The 26926-nt window shown below is 44.6% G+C and overlaps 1 protein-coding gene across 2 annotated transcripts in view; it reads left to right on the top strand.

The window, feature by feature from the left end:
* The window catches only part of Plxna4 (plexin A4), a 452981-nt gene that overhangs the window by 25677 nt on the left and 400378 nt on the right, over window positions 1-26926 (top strand). Inside the window, exon 1 of one of the 2 annotated variants that reach the window (XM_075953915.1) lies at window positions 18328-18415. The exons of the other annotated variant lie outside the window; for it this stretch is intronic. The gene's annotated coding sequence lies outside the window, so the exon portion shown is untranslated. Of the gene's footprint in view, window positions 1-18327; window positions 18416-26926 lie in introns of those variants that run through there. 2 annotated transcript variants of the gene reach the window in all.

The following is a 26926-nucleotide window of genomic DNA, read 5'->3' as shown; positions in this document are numbered from 1 at the left end:
AAGTTGTTGGAAATTCTGCCCTAATATGAAGCCAAAATTCATTTAACCATCTTTTATTTTTTTTAAAAAATAAATGAAACTTAATCTGGCAACTCAAAGAACAACTTTAAAAAATATTTACTTTTATTTATGTGTATGAGTGTTTGTGTATGTATTATTGCTTGTCTGGTGCCCTCAGAGGCCAGAGACGGATGCTGGATTCTCTGGGACTGGAATTTACAGACGATTGTGAGCTGCTACAACACAGGTGCTGGGGAATAAACTCATGTCCTCTGCGAGAACAGCAAGTGCTCTTAACCACTGAGCCCCTCTCCCAGTGCCTCAAACAGCACGGGTTTGAAACAACCCATATATTATTTTAAAAATTATTTCTTTTTTTGAGATTTGAATATAATTACATCACTTCCCCCTTCTCCTTTTCCCTCCTAAACTAGCAGTTCTTAGCTGGTGGGTCATGAACCCCACAGGGTCGCTTATCAGCCTGCGTATCAGTATGTTATGACTCATAACAGTAGCAAAATTATAGTTAAGAAGTAGCAACAAAATAATGTTATGGTTGGAACTGTATTAAGGCACCATAGGGTTAGCAAGGTTGAGGACTACCACCCTAAACCCTCCTTTATATTCCTCCTTGCTCTTAAAAAAATTCTTACACGTTGAGGGGTAATGGCGGGAAAATAATAAATGTCTGTATTTTCCCTCATCAAGTGGTTATGTTTGGATGAGAGCAGAAACTCTTGTGTGCAAGATACAAACAGTGCAATTCATCATGCACAGGAGACTTGAACCTGAGCCGAGAGGCTGCCAGTAGTTCCTCACTGGGGTTGCTTGGCAGGACGGCACGCCCAGGGTGAGGTTTCCGCGCTGTGTGTTCAGACCCAACTCTGCAGCGAAGCCATGTGATGTAACATAGGAAGAGCTGCCCAGTGCACCTCGGATTCATTACATGCTTGATTTGGAATTAATTTTTGGTTGTTATGCTTCCGGAAACCTTTCACTGCTGCCAAGGTTAGTCTCCACCTCCACAGTCAATTATGTGGTGACCCACGGTTTAAGAAGCTGGGCGGCAGGAGTAGGTTGTTGAAAAAGCATAATGCTTGACCCAGAGAAGCCGCATGCCAACGTGGCACTCCTGGGGATGTGGATGGGTACGCGGGGACATCGCTAGAGCTTCTGGAACCTGACAGGGAAGCCGTGTGTGTCTCTGCTGAGCCACTGTCTCTGTTTCCCTGGTTCCTCGTGCGTTTGCTTGCGTTTGAGGAGCCTGACAGGAAGTTCTGCCCCTGAGCTGTTAACCCCTTTGCGCTTCTAATGGGTCAGGCCAGGTCTAAACCTGGAGATGTCTCGACAGTGCCGTGAGTCTCTTGGGACAAAGAATGACTAGCTATCAGGTGGAAAATCACTCAAGAGCCACTGAGAGCTGCCTTCTCCCCCGCACTTCCTTTAATATGCGTCCTCAGGGTGAGCCAGTCACAGGCCACACTGGTGCCAGAAAGAGAGTACAGGACGCAGGCCCTCCTGGGCCTCTAGGTCATACATGTGCAGAGATGGGTACCAGCGAGCTGCCAGCAGACAGTCTGTTGTCTGTGAGCCACTCTTAGAGACTGGCTTCTGCACCAAGCAGATTGAAAAGGAAGAGAGTTTCCATGGCATGGGGGCTCAGCTGCACCTCCGTCGTCTACCAGGCTCAGGAGCCAGTTCTGTCACCTGGCAGGGCTTGCTACGGACAATACTGGGCAACTAGGAAAGATTTCTTGGCTTCCCATTTCCTTTGAGTCTACTACATGGTCCACTTCTGGTGTTCCTTAGCTGGCTTTGGGGGAGTGGCTGAGGCACTCATGGACCTTGTACTCATGGGTGTCACTCCTAATGTTCATCTCCAGGAAAATGAAAACCTGGGATTCTTTTTCTGTGTAGGGCTTTGCCAACAAAAGGAGTGGGTCCCCGACTGGAGGAAATCAAGTTTCCGAGCTCACCTGAGCTCCAATAGTGGGTGGAGAGGATAATGAGACTCTACTTACCTGGAAGCCTCATACCCGTAAAATGTTTCTTTCTCTCACTTCTAGAACTTTCCTGCTCTGCTCAGAGGTGTGTTACAGAAAATGAAACATGGAATTGAGGAAGAAGAACAGTGTTCCCCTAGAGTGGGGACCCCGAAGGCTGCCCCTGAGGGTCAGGCCCCTGATTTCTCAAGGACGGGCATCGTAGGCTAAAAGGGAACCCAGACTTTGGGGGTGAATAAGACTAAGACCCCCTAAAACAAACAACTGCTATCACAGAATCTTTTGGAGAGGGAGTGTTCATTGAGAATTCTGCCATCTCTCCTAAGCTTGTTCTTAGTATTTTTTTGTTTTTTTTTTTTTATATACAGGTCTAGGAGTTAGGTTTTCATACTTATGGATAATTCTTCTGCGGTCTCTGACACCATCTCTGAATGGCTAGTCCCAACACTAGTTCACAGTCCTTCCTGTTGGCCATATAAACTCTCACCAGGAGCTTTCCCGTGGAAGGGAGGAGGCAGGGCAGGCACTTAGCTTCTCAGCAACTGTCAACTTGGACTGCATCTTGGTTGCATCCGGGACATTGATTTTGCATGTCCCCTCTCAGCAAACCTGCTAATAAGATTCCTTTCCCGCCCCTCCTTCCCTTCAGTCTGGCCGCGACTCCTGGTCAGACCTTGATTACATGTCTCATTGATTCCATTCAGCTATTTATTAATACGCTAATTAGTATCTTCATTTCAAGGAGAGTGACACCGCTTTTAAAAAGTAAACGGACAGAGGTGCGGGTTAATGGAAACTTCTGTTTATTTAGCGTTGATGGCTGGTGGGAAGAGGGTCCTTTCAGGTGTTAAAAGGACCGGTGGTGGGGGGGGGAATTTCCAGGGCTTAAATCGCTTTAGCTGACAGTCGGTAGCACTCATTGAAAGGTGACACCTAGAATCATATTTCACTTTTTTTCTGAGATCATTGACTCCATGATTTGGTTAGAGAAACTCAGAGGAGGTCAAAAATTCTCCTGTTGTGCAGTGCTGGCCAGACGCAGTCTTATATAAACGCTCTGATCTAGCTGGGACAGTCTGGCCGTGGGGCAGCGCCCAGGGTGCACACTCACGGCTCTGGCTGTAGGGATGTCACATTCTGCAAGAAAAAGCCTGACAAGGGATGAACGTTGCTCTTCCTGCTGTCGGCTCTCTCTTTCTGCTGTTCTCGGGATGCTCGTTGTTAATCAGGGCAAGTAAACTCGGGAACAACCAGCCACTCTCAGGGGGTAAATACTGTACAGTCTCATATGGCGTAGTGTGTATGGAATTTTGCTCTACACAGGCATTCAGGATCCCAGGTTCCTTTTAGGTTGTTGTTCTGCCATCTCTGGGGCTTTGTAATTCAATACTGGTTCTTCTGCATCCCACCGAGAGAGGAAGAAAGAGAAGCTACAGAAGTCCCCACTCCTATGCTTTGGAGATAAATTCCAAGATCCCCTGTGGATGCCTGAAAGCTGATAGTTCTGAACTCTACCAAAAAAAAATCATCATGAGAGTGTATCAATAAATCCGATAACTGAGATGGCTATTAAGTGGAGGTTACATAAGGGATTAGTAAGGAAAAGAAACATATGTAATAGGACTGTGTGTTTGATTATGTGAGTCTGGAGAAACCTATGGGTCAATACTGGATGCCAACATTTTCATGAAAGAAAGAGAAATGAAGTGTAGAGAGGGAGAAGACAAAATAAAAATGGGTTTAGACTTCTTTGGCGCCGTTGGATGTTGGTAGCTAGGGATGGATTGAGACAGAGAGGTCAGCTAAGTTGATTTACTTCGTAGATCTATTTTGATGGCATGGTGGATGGTAGAGGAGCATGGCCTCATAGTGAGAGAACTGACCACTATGATTGGTGAAAAGGCAATGGAGGGGTTGTCTTAGTTAGGGTTACTATTGCTGTGATGAACACCATAACCAAAGCGCTTTGGGGAGGAACGATTTTATTCAGTTCATGCTTGACAACACAGTTCATCATCAAAGGAAGTCAGTATAGGAACTCCGGGGCAAGTACCTGGAGGCAGGAGCTGATGCAGAGGCCATAGAGGAGTGCTGCTTTCTGGCTTGCTCCTCATGGCTTGTTTAGCCTGCTTTCCTACAAAACCCAGAACCACTAGCCCAGGGATGGCACCACCCACAATGGGCTGGGTCCTCTTAAATGAATCACCAATTAAGAAAATGCCCCATCGGCTTGCCTACAGCCTGATCCTATGGAGGTGTTGTCTCAGTTGAGGCTCCCTTCTCTCTGATGACTCCAGCTTGTGTCCAGTTGATATAAAACTAGCCAATGCAAGGATGGTGGATTGAGGGAGTCAACGGGAGAGATAGAGAGGATGTTCAGAACTGTGAACTGTTTGTGACAATCTATCTGACTTTGAGATAGCTATAAGGCCCGGCTAGAGGTATATAGGGTATGCTTGTGTCTCCAGTCTGGGAGTTAGGGAAAGAGAGAGAGTAGCTGTGCATAGTATAGCTGCTCCAAGAAGTGGGTGAGATGACAACAGAGCCAGAGCAATTTCAGGAGCCTTGGCAGGCAGAGTTCCTGGGCTGCCCTCATCTTCTGCCCAGTGACGGTGGGAAGGTAACTGTGTTCGTAGACTTTTCAGTGCCACAATAAGCACAAAATTAAGTCCCATTTTGGTTAAAATTCAAATTGTGATTTTTCTAAGTTACTTTGCTGCACTTATATCCCATGGACCCATTGCCACTCCACTCAAGGCGTACTGACCATTGGCTGCCCTCTAAACCTGACCCCACCAAGTCCCTTCCTAATCCCTCCTAGCACCAAGAGCTCAGACCATAACTTTGAATAAATCTTCTCTGATGGGTGAGGGATAATAAAAGGATGAGGAGAGTAATAGAGAAAGGAACTTTGCCCCTTCTGCAGCTATGTCTGCATCTCCGGACTTGGACTGTCCTCAGGGAGTGCCTTGAGGACCAGTGCTCCTCGACCCATTCTGGGACATCCTGTCCCCAGAGGAAGGATGCTACAGGCAAAGGCACTCTGAGCTCAGAGTGGAGACCCACATCCTGCCTCTCACCTTTTCTCCTAGGAAGTAGCCTCTCCCTTCTGAGCGAACTTTCTTCTGAGGTGTGGAAGTGAATGTGCTTCAGAGGCCTCCAGGACCTCAGTGGCAGACTTAGACTGTCCAGAATGGTGTGTTTCCCAAAGTCTGGACAGAACTCTAGGTTGCTTCTGCATCCTAGACCCAAATTCCCCTTCTCATGAGGTGCTGACCTTTCTTCTTCTTGGTTTTCTCCTTATTTTTTTTTTAAAACTAAAGTGTAAATTATAATTCAAGTGTAACTCCACAAGGATGAGCTGGGAGTTCCTTTTTGAAAACATTGAATTAATTAATTAGTTAATTAATTGTACGGTTTTACTCATGCCACAGTGAATGTGGAAATGTGTGGAGGGTGTAGAACAACCCACAGGAGTCACCTTCTGGGTTCTGGGGATGAGACTTGAGTCATCAAGCTTGGTGGCAAGTGTGCCCTGAGCTGTCTCACCAGGTCTATGAGCTGGGTGTTCTAAAACCATTTTATTGGGTAAAAAAAAGGAGTTTTCTTAAGTCCCACACTGCTTTACAAGCAAGCAAACCCCAAGGGGAACATTAAAGATGCAGCCACAACTTAACCCAACTGTTAGTTTGCATGACCGATCCTCTTCGCAAGCCCATTTTCTAAGACATCAAATCAGGTAGTAGCCCTGGCAGAGGAAACCTGCCCCGAGAGGTATTTCACACTCCATTTATTCTGAATGCTTTCTATTCAGGGTCTGTGCATCTGAGTTTCAAAAATCCTTGGAAGGACCAAATATATCACAAGTGTCTGGGTCACTGTGTTGGGTCCCCTGGGATTTACCAACAGTTGCCAGGTGCGTCTCATGCGTACCCAAGTTCAGAACCATGTCAGTGTCTGGACTCAGCTGTTCCATTCAGGCCTCAAGACCCTGAGAACTTGTTGATTTTTCTGTACACGAGCTGAGGTTTCCTTGGACTGAAGTTTTCTTGGGTGGGGTGAGGATGCTCTCCATGCCAGGAGAGAACAGGCTGATGCTTTGTTCTCATCGGGCTGGGTGTTTATTGGGAAATGTCACTGTGGAATCCTTGGTCTGGATTACGGGTCATATTGTTGGGATTGTGGAGGAGGCAGCAAACCCCAAACATCTGCTGCCGTTCAGCTGCAGCTCTCTGGTTGATGTCCCTGTCATCGGTGTCCACGGCTGAGCCCCTTCTTCAGTCCTCTCCACCAAATCAATTCCCAGAATGCATATGAAATGATGAGACACAAAGCAATAATAACAAGTTAAACAAACAAATAAACAAAAATCCACTTGCACTTGAAATTGCCCCAGGTTTATCTGCTTATCATAGAAATCTCAGTCATCTGCCAATTAGAATTAAACTCTACCCTGAATTAATTTTGTGTTAGGATTTAACTTGATTAAACACAAGGGCTGGGTGAGTCTTGAGCTCTGTTTCTTCCTATGACAACCAAGTGCAACTCAACAACCAGGACTCTCTAACCCCTTCCCAAACCCCACTGGATTATGGACGTGACATTCCTCGAAACTCTTTTGAGGCTTTCCAAAGCACTGCTTTGTCTGTCTCGTCTCTCTCCCGACTAGCAGCCCTGGAGCAAAGCCACCCATTGAAAGGGCTCTGTGTGGCTGGGTGTTTTCTTCAGTTTCATGTTTTGTTCGACAGCATTGGATCTGTTTGGGCTCAGACTCCCCGGGGCCGTATGTGCGTCAATGCACTCTTTCTGTCCTAATTTGGTCATGGTGATCTTGGGCTCTGTAGTTGTGGCTGCAAAGAGCGGTGGCTTCTACTTCCGTGTCATTCCCAGTTCTGGTTTGCAAGTTGCTGCATAAGGTTGGGGGCAGAGTCACCCAAAGGGAAAAAAAATCAAGGCAAATCACATGCTGCCTCCAAAGACAGGGATTAGATTCTCCTGGTGGTTGAGTCTGTGGGGTTTTGATGTCTTCTGACTTTTCTATGCTTGCTGTTGGAGTGTCTGTCCATTGGTTCTTCCGCATTGGAGACAATTAAGTAGGAATACCTGCTTGTACTTCCAGGTAAAACCCTACACCCAGGTCCCAGCTTCTGCCACCTTCTGGATCCTCAGTCTTTCCCTTCTTGCAGTCAGAAGAGGAGAGATTGCAATAGAATGAAAGAGGACCTTGGCTAAATGTGATGCTAAATTTAGTTATTAACTTGGTTCCTAGAAAGAGGAAACCTCAGTGGAAGAATTGCCTTCATAAGATTGGTCTGTGGGCGTGTCTGTGGGGAATTTTCTTGATTGCTAATTGGTGTAGGAGGACCCAGTCCACTGTGGTTGGTACCATTCCAAGTAGAACTCTAGTTCTCTAGTAGACTGGAGCTGTATAAGAAAGGCAACTAACTGATCATGCGCTTGAGAACAAGGCAGCAAACAGCGCCCCTCCATGACCTCTGCTTCAGTCTCTGCCTCCAGGTTCCTCCCTGACTTCTCTTAGTGATGAGCTCTTGTCTGGAAATGTATACACGAAATAATCATGTCCCTGCCTCAAGCTTCTTTTGGTTGTGGTGTTTACCACAGCAATTGAAAGCAAACTATATCATTTAAGTAGCACTCAAAGAACCAACAATTAAAGCAAAGATGTACACATGGAAGCTTCAACAAAGTGTTATCCTGGAAACTAAAGGTGCAAACCATGGGATCCAATACACATTCAATTCACAGCCTGCCATTACTTAGCTTGGGCAATGGCTACCCCCCACCCCCCAACACACACACACCATTCCTCACACACACCAAGATGAGTACTGTGGGGATGGTCCTATCATCTTCATGGGTGAAGTAAGATGTATATAAAATGTTCAGACACGATGCTTGGCCTAGACCATACGTTGCTAAAAAGGGTGGCCTTGTTTATTTTCCTACTGGAAAAGATATTGAACTTTAAATCCTTCCTGCTCATGGAATCAGGGAAATCACCATGCAGCTAGTTCGCTGTAATTCAGTTTACCTTCTCATGAGAGGAAATACTTAAAAATGAATGCAGTTGTCAGGACACTCATGACTAAGTGCCATCGTTTTGGGCTCCCTTCCTTGAATAGTGGAGCCAGATGGTCCACTTGGGCATTTGACTTGTTTATGTTCATTTTGTGGGTACTGTGGGTTTGACTTATGATTTCCAAATCCTGATTAGCCTAGAATTTACCTGATGAACTTTGGAAAAAATGATTCATTTCCTAACCTCATCTCTGACTGGTTGAATCAGAATCTCCAAGGTTATTGGTAGTAAGGAATGGGCATGAGGATTCTTCTTAATATAAACACATATATGTGTATAACAAAAAGAGTAACAGATACTGGAGGAGAGTCCATGGGAGGGTTTAGAGGGAGGAAAGAGAAGGGAAAATGACATAATTATAATTTGAGAATATAAAGATTTTTTTTTTTTTAGGGGGAGGAAGAAAAGTGAGTTTGACGGTAATCAGTTTTGGAAGCCCAAGTCAAGGTCATAGTTCACTACCAGGCAGTTCGTTTCTGTCGTTTCCATTAATGGTGTTTCTTCTCCCCTCTGCTCTCCAGAGTATCATTAAAAAACTGAGTACTCAAGGGACCTTCGGCATCTGCCCCCTTCTGTTCCTGAATCTAAATGAGTGTCTGGTTGTGTGTTAATGATGGCCCTATTGGCCCAGTGATGCTACATTCTGGAGATATCCTTGCAAATGGCTTTCTCAACAATTCTTCTTTTTTTGGATCCTAAAACTTTGACTACAAGTTGGATTCGTTCCAGCCAAACTCTATAGTTTATTGACTCTACTAGGGCCGGCAAAAGAGCAGAAGATCAAGTTCATCTTGAGTAAACCCAAGGCAGTGGCTTCCCCTGTCCCTTTCCTTCATCTTTCTAGTCTCCAAACCTCTGTATGAGGGTTCATGCCAGCTGTGCCCATAGGGAGACATGAGAAAAAGAGGACAAAAGCCTAATTGTGTGGGTTCCTCTCTCACCAATTCTTGCTTTTTCTTCATTTTCTTTCCTACTTGGTGCTTGTTATTCTTGCTAAGTTTAGAATCATTGCTGTCTTTTAGCCCCACCAGACAGACACTGCTGGAGGGTCTAATTCATCTTTGTAGGAGAAAATATTCTACGAAGCACTGTGGTTCCCGAGCCCCTACTTTTCTGTATCTCAAGAATAAGATTTAAATATTGTATCATATTCTGGACTCATGCCAGCTTTGTTTTTCCTAGAAATCATATAATTCAAGATAAGGGCCAGGAGCCTCATGTCTGTTCCTTTCTGAAGGTCTTGCAGCATTTTGATAACATGGCTCAGGAGTCATGAGTCAGGGGTCTCCCTTCTTGGTAGATAATGCTCTGAACCAGTCACTTGTGATAGGAGCTGTTGAGTCGGCTCTTGGCTGAACACTTTAAAAGGTCTTTAACTCAACGTCCATCTCCTGCTTTTAGGGAGGAACTAAGAATTATAAACTAGCAATCTAGAAAGCATTGGTTCCCCTTGAACATGGGCTGATGTCCTCAGAAAGGACTAAGAGATACCCTAAAGCCTAGTGTCTTTCAAACTGACCCCAAACTAATGGTGTTCAGATGTTACTGTTCACCAGAGCTTCTAAAGTCAGATTGTATTCTGTGTTTTGTTTATACCCATGGAATGCTTTGCTGTGGCTAACATTAAAGGTTAGGAGATCGCACTTCAAATGTGGTTTTGCACTTCTGTAGAAGTGCAGGCCTGTCTGAGAGTCCTGAGCCTTTAATCCCGAGTGGAACATTTGGAGGGAACTGGAGCCACTTTTTGGTGGAGCAAGCTCTCCCACTTGGAAGGAACTCATTCTTCCTAGCTTGCTTTAGCACGTGATCTTACTTGTCTTCAGGTCTGGCTTGGCGCCTGAGTCTGGGAGTCCTGTCTGTGCTATAATAATGACCTGAATATCCAGCGAAGGTGCAGGCTTCCAGGCCCTGTCTCTTAGGAACTTTGCTTCCCTCGATGTGTTCCCACTCCAAAAAATTGTACTGGGGGCATAGTGGCCTAGAGCCCAAGGTTGTGGTTAGAAATGAGAAAGGAGAATGTGATCACCACAAAGAGAACCCCCCAAAAAATCGTATTGAGGACAAAGGTAGAGGGTCTAGAGTCCTGTGCTAAGTGTGGGCATGGAAGATCCCGTCCGCTGGGTTTTGCTCTCACCCTCAGAGTGTGGCCACTTTCTTTGTGGTTGTGATTGGTGGGCAATGGTTGTCTCAGTGAAGCTTCTAGGGAAACAGAATGATTCCTTTTGTATGCTCTTTCAAAAGAGAAGCCTCATGTTAGAGCCAGTTCCTGGAGTGCTTAGAAATGCTTCCAGAGTCAGCAATGAGTTCAGGAGTGTGACCCCGAGTGGCCAGAGTAAGCAGGAGCTGAGAGAATAGCCCATAACAGTTGCATATCTAGTACTTGGACTGTCTTCTGTGCTCTATTTTTTTTATGGCCCTAGAAACACCCATTTCCTCCCACCTGTCGTCTGGTCCTCTGCCTGCATTGCTATCATTCTATCTCAGTCGGAATATTAGCTTTGTGTGTAGACAAGGTGCGGTTCCTCAGGCTATCGCTAGAGCAAGACACCCCGTATTCTCTGTAGAAGGAGAGTCTGTAGGTGTGGCTCAGCGGGTGCACACCTCTGGAGCTCCTGTCCACTGGGACAGTTGTTAAAGCCGTACTCTCTTGGAGAAGCTACTTACTGACTGGAGTTGTGAAGGGCAATAGGCCACTCGCTAATGTTTCTGGGATTGGCTGGTTGCTAATGGTGCCCTACTGCCAATAAACAGAAATAGAACCATCTACCCCCTGCTGGGTCTAGGCTTTGTAGGTGCCTGATGACAGTGGATGGTGTCAGCCAATCAGCTAACCTCTCCCTACCCGGCAACACTGACTTTTCTTAGCGGCCTCTGCCTCACCTCACTCCTTAACACCTCAGTCCTAACTTATCCTTCTCCTCACCTTTCTTTTCCTGTCAAAACCATTCACGGAGCCCTTCGTACCTCAGAATTAGAGGAACTCAGTCACTGCTTCCCCTTTTTAGGGAAGAAACACTTTGATAGGAAAGATGTCCGAACACACTCCCATGGAGGATGCTTCTTGGAACCGTGTAGTGAGAGTGCTGAGAGGGTCTTGGGTCAGTTCATGGCTGTGCTCTGAGGTAGCAAGCATAGAAGTCAGCTATTGCAGCAAGATTGAGGATTCAGCAGTGAACTGGCCAATGTGACCTCATCAGCAGGGACTTGGTAATATATTTCTGAGACAGTTTTCCTCAGCTGTCACTTTGCTGTAGTGAGGTTTTCAGTCACCTGCCCACTTCTGTGTTTCTATGTCTTTGAGGTGCAGCAAGGCCACACCTTACAAATGAACAGATCTTACAAATGGACATCAGAAGACAGTATCCCTAAGGGAGTGTTACAAGGAACTTCCATACAACTTGAGACCACAGGATATTGGGAGATGGGTCTCCACTCTCTTGAAGTCCAGGTGTCAAGAGGGAGAGAAGTCCTGGGGCTGGATGAGGAAGAGGCTTTTGTAAGTCGTATTGATCTGGTGAAGACAATTAATAAAAGGAGGCGAAAGCGAGCAGGTCCTGTGGTGAGCTCTGCCGGATGTGGCTGGACCACTCTCTTCCATAGCTCAGCTTCAACTCAAATCGATGCCAGACTTTGTAATTTATTTATGAAATTATATATAGCCCTTCCTCTAGTAACATTTTACTTTTATTTTATTTCATCCTCCAGTTCCCAACAGTGGAGCAGGAGTTATTTCCTCATAGGAAGCTGCCTTTTGACATTTATTCATATAAATGTAAGAGTGGATGGGGGGAAATAGCTATAGTGTATGGTGGACATTTAGACCAAAAGCGATGTGACTATAGTTTAAAGGTTTACATTTCTATTGAATCCACTCCCTAGAAACCTGGCAAGTTAATCCTACTGGGCACCCTTTTATCACTCAGTGGAACCAATAATGACAATCTGTGGGGTCCCCTAGTGTCACTGGTCCCACAGCAATGGAATGTGCCCCTCTTATTCTTTATACACTTGAGTCTATTTCTGCGTCCTTTGTTTTCTACGGTACCTCCTGGTTCGTGTTTCTATAGCTCAAAACCTCTGTATATTTATTAACAAGCATCCTAGAGAGGTGTCTCTCAAAAGGATAAAACCATCAACTACCAACTAACATTGACTGAGAGAATGTCTGCTATCACTAAATAGGGTACACCTCTATCTCCCCAAAAGGTTACCCCCCTGATCATAGTGACATAGATACATCCTCACGTGCCATCATCCCTCAGGGAGTTTTCTGGGTTGGGAAGAGGACATTACCACTCGCTTCAGACTGGGCTCTTTCCTTGAAGCAATGTCATGACTGAAGGACGGTTGGCTGTGGTTTAGACCACCTTTCCCCCTTTGTCTGTGAAGCATCCATGTTCAAACCTAAGTATCACTTGACTCTTTTCTGTTGACTCCACTCTTAGTCAATTGACAAATCATATCATTCTACTATCTTATTTCCTTCATGTGGATTTGTTCTTATTCTCTAATTCCTGTCTTGTGGAGTGGGCTTAAGTCAAACTAGACATTGGTTGGTTATTTGCCCAAGATTTCCCCACTGTACTAGCATATCTTTGTAGGTGGGACACCATTGTTGATCCAGCGGTTTGTGGCTGGTTTGGTGCTTATGTTTCTGAAAGGCATTACCTTTCAAAAAATTTAAAAATATTTTATTTTATATGTATGAGTATTTGACTTGCATGTGTATCTGTGAACCAGGGCATGCAGTGCCTAGGGAGGCCAGAAGAAGGTGTCAATGGGTCTCCTAGAACTGGAGTTACATACAGTTACAAGACACCATGTAGAAGCTGGGAATTGAACCTGGGTCCTCTAGAAAAGCAGCCAATGCTCTTAACCGCTGAGCTGTCTCTCCACCCCAGATAGACATCATCTTGAATGGCACAATCTCAAATATTCAAATCCTAAAAGAACAACATCCTTAAAGCATAAAACTGTAAAGACCTAAATCCCCAAGAAATCCCCTGGAGAAAGGGATAAAATCCTTTTAGAGGCATTTATTTACATTTTTTAAACTTAAAAAAAGTCTGAGATTATAATTTAATTATGGCATTTCTCCCTTTCCTTTCTGCCCTCCAAACCATCTCATATATCCCTCATTGCTCTTTCAAATTTATGGCCTTTTTTGTTAATTGTTATATATATGTACATGCATATATATTCTGAAACATAACATGCTCAGTTGTATGTTTCTGGTATGTATACGCTTTCAGGGCTGAATATTTGGTAGTGGATAACCAATCGGTGTGCTCTTCCCTAGGTAAGACTATTCCTCCAGGGTTTTTACCCATGCTCTTTGACATGTCAATTGGTATCTTCTTAGCTCAGCTCATTTCTGAGCAGACATGGATTTACATTTTTAAAGGAGGATTTATCTGAGAAACATAAAAAAGTCACAAGCGAACACTTCTCAGATAGCTTACATGAGAAAATAGGCAATAGTAATAATGTATTATTGTAAGTATAGGCACTCAGGTATGCAAATGACAGTCAAATGAATAATGGCTGTGAGCAGGAAAACTACATTGGTAAAGAAATAGGTCATAAAGCAAAATGCCTAAGTGTCTGTCGCTGTGGCTGGTAATTGTGTACAGCCAGTTTTACAACTGTGGTGATCTGAAATGCATGGCAAATGACCTAGGTCCTTTAATAAGATCAATCAAAAACAGCAGTAGGTCAACATTGCTTACACTGTTCCCCGAACATTCAAGACCTCAAGAAATTTTTTTCTTTCTTGAAATGATAGAAATACTCTATTGTGTTATAAGTTAACAGACAGAAGTAACCCAATGCTATCAGGAAGAAGACACTTTATCCTTCTCTCCAATGATTTTATGCAAACGTGTTTAAAAACAATGCCCAACATATCATCAAAGATAAGGTAGTCCAGGAGGAACCAAGTCCACACAAGCAAGAACCAGCCAAAGTGATAGATCTACAGGTTTTACAGATACTCCAGTTAGGAAGCACTGGCTTCTAAAATAAACAGACTTACTATTCCCAAGTGAAAATAAAACAAGACTAAAAATTTGGCAGCAAACAGGGAACTACAGAAATTATATAGTAGGTTTGAAACAAAGACTAACTCTAGAATGGAAAAATGCAGCAATTTAAGTGGATTTCAATAGACAGATATAAAAAGAATTCAGAAACAACCAAAGATACAGTAACGTGGGACACAGAGCAAAAGAAATCACACAAAATAAAAGTCAAGGGTCCTAGAGGCAACATTGAGAATGTCTTGTTTATTTAATTGTAGTTTTATAAAGAGAAAGAATTGGGAAATTGTTACTTGAAGAGGTAATAGCTGTATATTTTCTAGAATGGAAGGAAAATAGTAATGTACACATGCAAAAGGTCTACACACTCCAAGGAAGATACAAAAGATAAACCAACATCTAGCCATGTCATAGTATAGGCAGAACACTGAAGACACGCTGTTCTACTGTGCAATCTCCAAGTGACCCTCCATGCTTCCCCCCACCCTTTCATCTCATCTGTCCAAATGTCACTTGTTTACTAAGCACATTCTGATTAGCTTATTTTTTTATCTCCACCCGACTTATTATTTATATGGCCAGTGATAAGTTGAAGTATTAACTCTATTTCCTTGGCTGGTGCTATCATATACTTATTTAGTTTAGGGTTCGTGTTTGTCACCAGCCACAACACAGTCTGGATTTTTCCATAAAAGTGGAACTCACCAGCCCTTCTGTGAATACATGTAGTACTTGACTTGTCATTTGCATAGAGAGGCAGTTTCACAGAGCAAGGCCTCCCTAAACTGGAGGTTGTAACTATGCATGGGATTGTCAACATTTGTTAATAGCAAAAGTTTACTGATGACACACTGAACAAAAGTTCATTCAAAAATCAAATGCACAAGGAATTCCAGGTAGTTCTGTCGCTACTGACCCATGTCTCGAGACACGCCTTCGCTCCAGCTGTGGTTCTAAACAAACCACATGTGCACACCTCACCACACATACCTTCACAGCACGCAATGCCATGCCCAGATGATGTCTGCAATACCTTGAAATCATTGTAAGGTGCAGATTCCAGTGCATATAAAACTTACTGCTTTTAAGAAACATAATGGTTTAATTACAGAAAACAAAGACTTTAATATTTTCCTTCCGTCATTTCTTAGTATATAAATATCAAATTAGTATTGTGTTAAACAAATGGGCATGTCGGTTCATTAGCATCTAAATTTCTTTTATCGAATGATGGGTAAAATGACACATATGTCAAAGAATTGTTGTAAAATAAATTTTAATGATGTGTTATCAGTAAATATTTAATTTGTGTGCCTTCTTTGTATAAACATATTTCTGTTTCTTGTAAACCTTAAAAAAGTCATTAGTAGAAAAAGTTTAAGATGTCTTGCTCTAGGGGAAGTGCCCCGCATCTGGCATGGCTCATACATAGTATGCACTCATTCATGTGCTAAATAAGTCTTGCATGGGGCTTGAACCCACAGGTCTGTGTCTCGACCCCACAGCCTGTGTCTCTAAAAGTTGAGCAGGTAAAAGCAATGGAGATGGTTACCCTGTCCCCACACCTGCCCTAGCCGCTCCTTCTCACATGTTCAATTGAAAGTAGCAACCAATGCTCTACTTAAAGTGCCCTTGAAAATGGTACTCAAGTGTGTAACAAAGCTATTTCCCTGATGTGGGCAAGGCATTTATGGAGCGGTTGTTTTTCCTTTGGCTAGGGCCTTTATAACCAGAAGTCATTATATGACACCCGTATATATGTCAAAAAAAAAAAACAAAAAACAAAAACAGAAAATAAGAAAAAGAAAAAAAAACCTGCCAAACTACTAGTTGCCTCCATCTCTATCAAGACAAAATTCTCCCCGGTTATTTTCTCCATCAGGCCGTGTCTCTCCCATCAGTATCTAAGGATCACGAAATATGACCCGAGGCCAGGAAAGTTAAAGCAGGAATTGTCCGGAGCAGAAAGAATAATTGCAATTTTGCCATTAGCATTCCAGGACTGGCTCTCTCTGGGTTTGTTCACCACCTCAGTTTGACAGCTTAATGGCTTGTGGGACAAGGGACATTTTAGCACACTCAGTTGCTATTCTGTGGGGAGGGGGAGCTGGTGAAAGCACAAGGTGGAAGTCCCTAGAGGGAGGGGCTGTGCCTGGGAACAGAGGTGTTAAGTCAGGAGAAATGGCCACCAACTTCATCAGAGCTGGAGGTCATCAATGCTTCAGGGGAACGGTGATTTGTGTGTGCCTCTAAGTGCTATTGCAACAGCCCCCCTCTGGTTCTCTGTCGGAGCAATGTTACTTTGGGCATTCTTCGAAATAAATCTTTATTGATTCTGCTGATTAAATCTCCTCCTTGCACAGAAATTTTTACCTTCTGAACAGTACACACATTCAACCTTCTTCTGGCATCCCTTGCTTGTCTTTGAGTCATAAATAACTGTTACGAAGTTTTAAAGATAGGCCCACCCCACACCCATTCTCTTGGCTCAACATCAGTCTCCTATAGGAGATTTTGGAGAACATGGGGACTCCCAAAGACCCACAGTACTGGGATACATTTGTGGACTCCCATGGAAGTGAACATCTGAGCTACGTTCATAGGGAATAGTGAGCTAGAAGCCAACTAACTAAAGGGAGTAAAAGGAATGTCTTGGGAGGAGCTCAGCAATGAAACCCAAAGTAAGAATTCTGGTAACTATGGTGAGAACATGTCTTGTGACATTGTCACTCTTCCCTGACACTATTGTGATTTGTTTGCCTGTGGCATGGGGTTCTTGCAGTCTTTGGATGGTCAGGGCTTTTGAATGGAGGTGCTGAAAGCAATTTTGTGTGTGATAATTCTTCATGATTGACAGCCATCTTGTACCACCTGCAAGAAGAGAACCTATGATGTACTGTATCCTAAAGCCAGGTATACTCAGATGGCCATAGAAGCTACTAAATATTTCTAGAGGCCCATGGGAGAGGGGACTTGCCCCTGACTGAGAACTTCTGAAATCCAAGAGGAAGAAAAGCATGGTTGAGTCAGGTATGGTAGCTCATAACTGTCGTCTCAGCACTAGGGAGTCTGGGGCATAAGGATTGCTATGTTCAAGGTCAGCCTGGACTATAGAGTGAGACCTAGTTTACAATACCAGAAAAACAAGACAAAGAACAAAGGAGAAAATGGTTAATAAGTTAATAACTGTCCTCTTCCTGGGGAGATGGACTATTTTGATTGACAGCCCAGTAGCCTGGAAAGATTCACTTCAAAACATCTAGGATCCTTCACTAGGAAAAGACTAATCTCTCAGATTTATTAGGAAGACAAATCTAGCAAATATTTACATAAGTGTGCAGGATCTTTTCTATTGTTTGTAACCAACCACACAAAGAGACAGCTGCCATCATTAGGCCAATTTTAAGTGGGCAGACTTGCTTTGAGTTCCACCCTGATGTGGTAATTAAGGAGATACATCAAAGCTGACCATTTATTTCAGTCAGTGGTTCTTAAACTTGAACATGCTTCAGGGTCTTCTGATGGGCTTGAGTCAGTCAGATTGCTGGAACCTGTGTCCAGGAGTTCCTGACTCTTCAGGGCTTTGTGGGTTGGTGAGTATGTAGTCCTCACAAGTTTGGCTCTGCCCTGCCACACAATCCCAGGGATTTGTGAGACCTTGGTGGCTGGGAGACAACTGGGTTGTAATGTCTATCTACTGAGACTCCTGGGTCCCTCAAGCCCAGAATGGAGGAGGCTAAGTCCTCAGTGGGCACTAATGAGGCCCTTGAGCCTTGGAGCAGAAGAGAGATGGGCAGGCTGCTTGGGAGTAGCAGCTACTGGGAAACAGACAGGGACTAGGAAGGTTGGGATGTCACACAAGATGTGGCTCATTGTAGGACCAGAGAACTACACTCAGAAAAACGTAACGATTCCTGTGATGTCTGAAGCTTTTGAGACTAGCAGCTTTGCATTTCCTTTAGCTAGCTTCCGTTGTCAACTTGACACGCCTGGGAAGAGGGACTCCCCATTGAGGAACTAGCTCTGTTATAGGAGGGCCCAGCCCTCTGGGGGTGGTGCCATCCCTTTTGTAGTCCCGGACTGTGTAAGAAAGGTAGCTTGAACAAGGCAGGAAGAGCAAGCCAGTAAGCAGCGTTCCTCCATGGTCTCTGCTCCAGTTCCTGCCTCGGCTTCCTTTGATGATGGACAGTAACCTGGGAGTCAAGCAAACTGTTTCCTCCTCAAGTTGCTTTTTAACAATTTAAATATTTTAATCTTTTTTGAGAATTTCAAACGTGAGTACCTTACTTGAATTAATTCGTTCCTTCTCTTCCTTTGGCTCCTCCAACTCCTCCTGTGTCTCCTCCCTCCCTCCCAAATTCATGACCCACTCTAGCATTATACACGCATACGTAAATACGAATACAGTCTGTTGGGTCTATTTAGTGTCGCTCACAGGTGCATGCGCCTCAGGATGCTTTCTTTGGGTCAACGTTTATCACAGCAATGGAGAACAAAGTGGTGCTCAAGGTGAGCGTGGGTAAAGATGTCCTTCAGCTCTGCTTGGACTAGGACATGAGGAAGGGAGTCACTTCTCCTGGCCATCACTTGGTAGGGTGACCAAGGTTCAAGAAGACCAAAGAGAGGCAAACAAGGCATAGCGCTGCTGGCAAAAGTACTCTGGCAGCTGCCGCACCCCACCCCCCCATCCAGAGATTTCAGTATTAGTGCTAGACCCAGCACTTGAGGTTGTTAGTGGCTACGTGCTTGGGCTTATGTACTGCACTTCGCAGTAGCTGTGGGGATGGTTCCTGTTTTCACAATCCAGTGCGTAGATCAAGGATGGAAGTTTGGGAGAAATAGAGACGCGCTCAGATTCGTACAATGAGCATAGGGCAGCCAGACCAGCAACATCAGAGCAAAGCCCAGGCCTGTAATCCATTCGTTCCAGTGTTTACTTCCAGCCCTGGCTCCTGCTTGTCTAAATCAGGGAAGAACCTTTGGTTCCATTCAGCAGTCGGAAGCAACTAGTCCTGAGCCACGCGCAGGCTGTAGATTGCCTCTGCCACTGTCCTTGAACCTGACTTGGGTGTAGAACTTGTGAGGCCTGAGCGCTTCCTCTGGGTGGGCACTCCATTTTCTTTCTCACTGGGCTGCTGTGTGGGTCCTGATGTGTCTCTGGGATCCTGAGAGGAGAGGCAGTTACACCCTCCACCCATCCGGGGAAGAAGCTCCTCTGCAAGCCGGGCTTTTCCAAGCCCATTGCCACACCCGCCTCCTTTTCCACATGAACGGCAGCAAGAGGAGCATCAGGGGAGCCGGAAGGAGGGGACGGTTATGGTCTGATGTCCTTCCCTGGGTGACCTAGAAGCAAGCAGGTGGCGCTGGGGTGAGACCATCAGCGTGCTAAATCCCCGCAGAGGCAATGCCTTTTGACGAAGGGTTTTCTCCTCCGCTAGTTTGATAAATGATCCCTAGCTGTGGGAAGGGGGGTCCAGGCCAAGCAGGTAGGGTGTGGTGGCCCCGGCTGCCTGTGCACTTCCCCATGAAATTGACAATAGAGCTCACTGCTTGGAAGGGGTCTTAAGTCAGATAAAGACTTTTTCATTTATTTTTAGCTCAGGCTTCCATTCTTACTGATGCTTTGCTTGTCATTATGGATTTGACCCCTTATTCCCAGAGGGCCTTTGGCCTCTGCTTCCTTTTTGCTCTGTGCCTTCATCTGTCCTCTTTTCTGAGTAGCATGAATTGGAGAAAGACGTGAGGAAATGCCTCTACCCTCAGCTGGATTCTCCCCAAGCTCCAGCATGGTAGATAATGCTCTTTAGTCCCAAGGCATCTGAAACCCTGCGTCTGGCCATTAGACCAAAGCAGGCAGTCTCCAAGAATGCCCTTCAAGGGGTCTTGGGCAAGTGAGATGGCTCAGTCAGTAAAGTGCCTGTCTCAGGTGTGCGAGGACCTGAGTTTGAATCCCCAGAACACACTCACTGATGGTGCAGAACAAGCTCTCACTCAGTGGTTGGTGAACTGAGACTATTTGGTGACGTTACGAGCCAATGAGAGATCCAGGCTCAAACAAAAGGTGAAAGGTGCCTGAGAAACAATGAGCAAGGTTGCCCTCTGACCTCTACATGCCCATGTGCAGTTGTGCACATGCTCGCCTGTTTACACGTCTGCCCACTCAGACATAAATGTGAAAGCATGCGTGTGCGCTCATCCTCCCACACCACCCCCAGAGCTGCGTCATTATTTCTGTCCGAAAGGGTCAGTGCCTACTACTGCTTATGTGTGCATGTGTGCCTATGTAAGTGTGGGCGTGTTGGTCCTCGGGTGCTTTCTGCTTTTTGATTAAGATGGTTTTGCCCATTGGCATGGAGCATTGCCAAGTAGGCTGAACTGCCCAGTTCGTGAACTAGTTGTGTGATTCGCCCGTCTCTCTCTGCCCTCTTGCCATCCCTGGGGTGACAGGTGTATGCTTGTAATCCTAGCACTCAGGATGGAGGAGAAGCATCCTTGGCTACATAATTTGAGGCTAGCCTAGACTACACAAGGCCCTGACTCAAAACAGAACAAATAAAAACAAAGCAAGCTTCTTCTCCTGTGACTCTCACTGCCCTGACTTTTGGGATCCCAGGACCTTGGACTTGATAAACTCTACTGCCACTTTCTGGGAGCCTCTCATGATTTGGGAGATGCCATGGCTTACGAGTCACCACTGTTGTAGGGACAAGCTACTCTCTTGCGTTTGCTGAGTTCACAGCCTGCCTCTCCCAGCAGCTGCCTCTCTGTGGGGCCTCTGGGCCCATTTGCCCAAGGACCAGCAGCCTAATTAGTCTCCAGGTGTCTGTGGTCTCCATAGGACAGCCTAAATCTGGCAGGTTGACGCAGAGAAGAAGGCGTGGCTTGCCAGGTGTGGGCCCTGCGGGTATTGAAAAAAGTCTTGAAGTTACTTCTCCCTAATGCTCCATTCACATCCTGGGTCCATTCACTGAAGCTGGGATAGAGCTGTGGTGTGTGCAGAGGTGATGGTAAGGGTAGTTTAGATTTCCCTCTGTAATAACAGTTTCTCTCTGAGTCAATACTGGGCTAAAGGATAAGAGATGATTATTCATAGGAACAAGAGGACAGACTCGGCTTATGATAGCAACAGTCTAACACAGCAATGGTACAACAGACACTCCCTGCTAACTCAGCACCGCAGCTACTCCGTTGAGTATGCTTTGAAGCTTTGGGTGTAGTAACTCATTTAAAGCCCCATGCAATATGTTCTAGAATAACCTCATTTGACACACGAGGGATCTGAGGCTCAGAGCGAAACTTCTCCAAGGACAAATGTCAAATGTTTTCTACAACTTCTTTCCAGACTACTGTGAGAAACAGTAGAGAGGTGAAATCAGAGATCCTGGGTTGAGTTTGAGTTTAACTGGCCATTTCAAATTACCTGCCCTCTGCAACCCCCAGTTCCTTCCTCTTTCAAAGGGTTTAAATAAAATCGGATGAATAGAAATGAAGGCCTCAAGGGTGTGGCCCAGTGTTTAGCGTGTGACCAAAGTCTTTGTGGTTAGGTCTTGTTGTATAGAGGAAGATGCTTTGATTTTCAGTGCTTTGCCTGTGGCATTCGTGGAAAGGACCAAGAGATCAAGCAGGAATCCAGGGACAAAGAGACTCAGGTTCTAGTTCTGTGGTATACTTGCCTTTGGGCTTCCTAGATGAATTTTTAGGACCAGGCATATGGGGATGGTTGCCACTGAGGTAAATGAGGCTCGTAATTTGCTTAAATACCAGAGGAGCCAACCCGTATGTCCTCTGAAGTAAAAACCCTGCAACTGCTGGGAGAAGAAAGGATGGTCTGAGAAGGGATGGGTCTCTTGAATGGTCCCAGTCAGCAGAAGTCGCTATTACACGCTTGTTCTCCTGGCTTCTCCTTGATGTCCACCAACCAAAGCTCAGTCCTCCTGTGCCCTGATGAACCAGGGCAACCCTCAGCAAAATGGGGAGAGGAGATGTGGCCTGTGATATAACGGAGGTGTGCCTCCACCAATAAGGCAGTGCCTACAAGTACATCAGGCACTTAAGGGGAAGCTTAGCCTTCAAGAAAGCGGGCCGCAGCTAGTTCTCAAAATAGTCTCCTGAATGATTTTGATTTCTTTTTGAGAGAAACAAGTGCCGACTCTATTCTGATTTGTTGATCCTGAGGCTTGTGGTGTGGATGATGAAGAGCTTGCGCTGGGAGTCAAGGGTGACCTCTTCATTTTCTTATTGATTAATAGTGTTTATGTTCCTTAATTTCCTACTTACACTGTTCTTGTAGGAATCTCTCAAAACCATTTGCTTGTTTTTTAAAACCACCGGATTGTTGAGGTGAAATCACTCAATAAATAATAAATTGTCTTAATTAGCTGAGACCCACTGTAATAGCTTATGAAATAACAATGGCCAACTAAGAAGTGAAGACACTGGCTCTGTCATTGAGCCTCATGGTGCTGGCTACTCTTAGGTTACCTTCAAGGTACATAGGACCCTGAGGACACCAACCCAGCTACCGTATTGATTTATTGGCTAGAGCGGCTTGCTTTTTTCCCTTTTGAAATGCAAATATATTTAAATAGAAGTTGTAATTCAGTCATGTGTGTTATTTAATGATGGTGTGTGTTCTGGGTAATGCTTCCTCAGGCAATTTCATCCCTGTGCACATATTGCTGTTTGTGTATGCCATTATCCCAAGGCTAACCAATGGACATCAACCATGGATTCCATGTGGTATCTTCATGTTATCAAGAGACATGGTGGACATCGAATATCAGAGGCTGCTGCTGGCGTAACATACTGTTTTGCAGCCAACTCAATTTCTAACAATTAAAAGGATCAGTCACTAATGATAAAAGCATAATAAACACATACAGCAGGAACATAGTGACTGCAACAGCAAGTCTTCTGTCTTGTGCATCAGCGGGGCACGGGAGTTTCTCAGCTCCATTTTCATCTTCATGGCTCACTGTTGTATGCAACCTGTCACTAATAGGAATGGCTCTATGCAGAACATGACCGTTACTCCATCTTCTACCCTCACTATGGGCATCACTGAGTCAAGGCCTCAACTCCAGTCTACCTTCCGTCTGTCTATCCCCTTTATTCTACTTGATGGCTCTTCACACTCTCCAATCACAGTCCCTCCCTTGGCTGCCTCTCGTTCCTTTCTGCCATGGCTACACAGGGATGCGTCCCCATCAATGAATGACATTCATGGCCACTGCTATATGGCCAGGTACTTGGCTTCTGTGTTAGGCCTAGATAAGTGGGTACCAGGAATGGGCCTTGGCAGGAGTTCTTGACCACGTTCCTCTCTCTTGAACACAGCCTTCCTTAGGTGGTAGATCTAATGGAGAGAGTAGGTGGTAGGATCTGGGTCCTGTAGCGGGTTGCTTAGGAGCCCTCGATCAGGGTGGTAGAGGATGGAACTGTTTAATGGATGTATCCTCATCCCAGCTCCAACCAAGGCAGAGAACAGTCCTGTATCCTTTCCTCACTCTGCTGGTTTTTGCTTTTCACTATGAACCCTCCTTTCTGACATGCCTTGAGCTGCAGCATCCTTTTTTTTTTTTGCTTTTGTTTTTCTTTTTTTAATCTAAGTAGGATCAGCCTTAGGAACCATTTAAAAAAAAAACAGTCATTTTATTTCCCAGCCTGCCTTTCTTCAGCCTCTCCTAACCTCAAGAAATATCTCTCAATTTCTTTATCTCTGTTGCCGGGATAGTTGCTTAAAACAAAACACCAACACCTTTATTTTGCTCTATTAAGCACCAGGAGACTAGGGTAAAGGAAGTGGACTTTGGAGTTTTGTCCTCATTCAAGGTGAAAAGCTGGTGTGTCTTGATGGTGCCCAGGCAGGCTGCAAGCTAAAGAAGGACCAGGTACTGGCAAGAGGTAGGGAAGGGCTGTTGAACATTCAGAGTCTACGGCCTGTGTACTGAGGAGCTGGCAGCCTCTATCAAGTCTAACTCCCTATAGAGGACACAGCCATTGCAGCACCCTAGACCAGCAATGCACAAGGGGACCAGATACCCTGAGTGTCAAAGAAGAGGAATTCTTTTTTTTTTAAGTTTTGTTTTTGTTTTAAGTCAGCACAAGAGACTTCTGGTGTACAAGGGCTCTTCGAATTGCTGGAAGACGTTGTTTGGGGCTGGAAAGCTGGACTGTGGCCAACCTCTGTAGATTTGGGGGAACCCTTTAAAGAAAGTATTGTCTGGAGGCAAGTTAAACCCTTGCATGCCAAAGCTTTACACCCATCTAATTCCTAGATTCCTGTCCTGCCCCAGCATTTGTCTCCCTTCCTTTGGGGTTCTAGGCATTATAAGGGTCCTCTAGGGGGCAATTTAAAGTCATCTAACACTGATAATTTGTGCTTCTCACTGTGGCTGGGCACTTAGGCTGCTCTGTGCACTGGGCTAAAATTAGAAGCACTGTTTCTCCTCCATGGGGTTTCCTTAGCTGGGAGAAGTGGATTCAAACCAGATATAAACATTTCTGCAAATGCAAAGTAGGAAGTGATGAAGACCAATGTCTGTGCCTAGCATAGCCTCACCAAGGGCAGGAGCGAGATTCCTCAGGCTCAGAAGTCAGGAATGATTTGTGGTGGTGGTCACCCCTTCTGTAGATTGTCCTATTCATTTTGATTCTTTGCTACAACTAGGAAGGTGGGTCTCAACCATCATTTCTATTTTATGGTCAGGATTCTGAGTCGAAGAATGTAATTTTCACAGAGTGAAATTAGTGAGTATAGAGATAGAGAAGGAATGAGGAGAAAGGGATCCCAGGAAAAGGGGTTGAAATAAGTTGAAAGGAGAGCATGTCACCGAGCAATAGAGGGTCATTCTATTGGAGGCCATCTTTGAATAGGCCATCTGTCCCTCTCTCTATAGGAGGCAGGAGTCACCTGAGACTCTTGTATGGGAAGGTGTTATCAGCAGACTGTATTCTGGAAAGAGTGGACTCTGGAGGTGCCAAGACCATTAACAGCCGACTCCTACCTAACGTGTGACAGGCATGCTGGATGTATAGGGGTATTATAATGTGATGCTATCTTGTCGATGCAAGGACAAAACTTTCCTTCATTGATAAGAGGCAACTGATATCAAAAGAATAAAGAAGGGCAGCCTACATTCCAGTTCCTCCCCACTCCTGACCCAAGAGAGAGCCTCTGGTCAATTCTACCTCAGCCTTTCTGTCTCTTTACCCAATTTCTTTGGCAAGAATGCCAGTTGTTTTGTAGATCATTCTCATGCAACTTCACTAGCATGGGTAACATCTTCTATGCCTTCATTTATTGACCTGAGGGTCAAAGTGGGCACATAGAGCATCTAGCTCACTCGATGAAGGTTTATAGTAGGAAGATCCCGGAGCTCAGGCTCTTAGTCTCATTTAGCAGCTCTTGTGCTTGTAGGCTGTGTGGTCTTAAGAGTTTGGGTTTCCATCCCTGCAAAAGGATTCTAAGTTATTATTAGTGGGTCCCAAAGTGTGGCCCGGGCTCCCAGTCCCAGAGATAGCTGGTAACTTGCTAGAAATGTCAAATCATTTCCTGTTGTGGCTGTGTGGTTTTACATTCACACAGCAGTATTCAGGGGCTGTAGTTTTCATTTCCCCAATGGCTAATGACATCAAGCAGGTTTTCATGTGACTGCTGGACACTGATGTGTATTGTTTGGACAAGTATCTTTTGAAGTCACTTGCCTGCTTTTATATGCCTTAGTGTTTTTGTTGTTGAGTTGTAAAGAATTGCTTACATGCCCTGGCTTCTAGTTCTTTATCACTTATTTGATTTTCTAATATTTTCTCTCATTTTGTCTATAGGTATATTTTAGAGTGCAGTTTTATTGAGATATAATGGCTCTGCAGTTAGCTACATTCTTCAAGAATATACTTTAAGAAGTTTGGGTAGCATCACAATCAACTCCCAAAAGTTTTCTCATGTGTTTGTCAAAGTCTTTGGTAATTCCTCCATTTTGATCTTCCTCTCCTTAGAGATTACGAATAACACCATGAGAGCCCTGCAGTTGGCACTGAAGCATGATGGGAGATATATAGTCTGGGACGCAGAAGCCTAGGTTCCCATTGCTCTGGCTCAAGGCTGGAAAATACGCGATTTTGAAATCTCTAAACTTCCCCAGGCCTGCTTCCTCATCTACACATGACAGGACTTGGCTATCAGAGGTTCCCATCCACTCTGGCTGAATGATTGAACATTTCACGTGAAGAGCATTTTAAAAAATACACTGCTATCTCCTGCAGACCATTTAAATCAGAGCCTCCAGGAGTGGGATCCTATTACCTGTATTTCTTTAAAATTCCTACACCCCAGGCCTCTGATGATTCCCAGCACATGCTTTGAATTCTAAAGTCCTGGATTCATACTTTATATTTCATATTGATTTTATTTCAATCTCTGAAAAACATCAGGAAATAGGAAAGGGAGATGTAACCTACTCAGAGAAGCAAATGAATTTGTAGGATCCACATTCGCAGATTCCACCAATTGCACATTAAAATGTTTAAAAAGTCAGCTGTATTGAATATGTATAGACCTGTGTCACAATTGCTTAAACAATATAGTGTAAAAATGGCTGATATAGAATTAGCATTGCAGTAGGTATTATATGTCTAGAAGTCTACAGATGAGTTCAAACATACAGGAGAATTGTGTACATGAAAATGCTGCACCATTTTGAATAAGGTGCTTGAACATCTGTGGATTTTGGTATTCAGGAGGATCCTACAACTAAATCTCTACAGGTACCAAGGAATAGCTGTGT

Source organism: Microtus pennsylvanicus, chromosome 19 (genome assembly GCF_037038515.1).
Source record: "Microtus pennsylvanicus isolate mMicPen1 chromosome 19, mMicPen1.hap1, whole genome shotgun sequence".
Classification (NCBI taxonomy): domain Eukaryota; kingdom Metazoa; phylum Chordata; class Mammalia; order Rodentia; family Cricetidae; genus Microtus; species Microtus pennsylvanicus.
The sequence above is the reverse complement of the archived record's forward strand: the minus strand, read 5'-3'. Positions and strand labels throughout refer to the sequence as shown.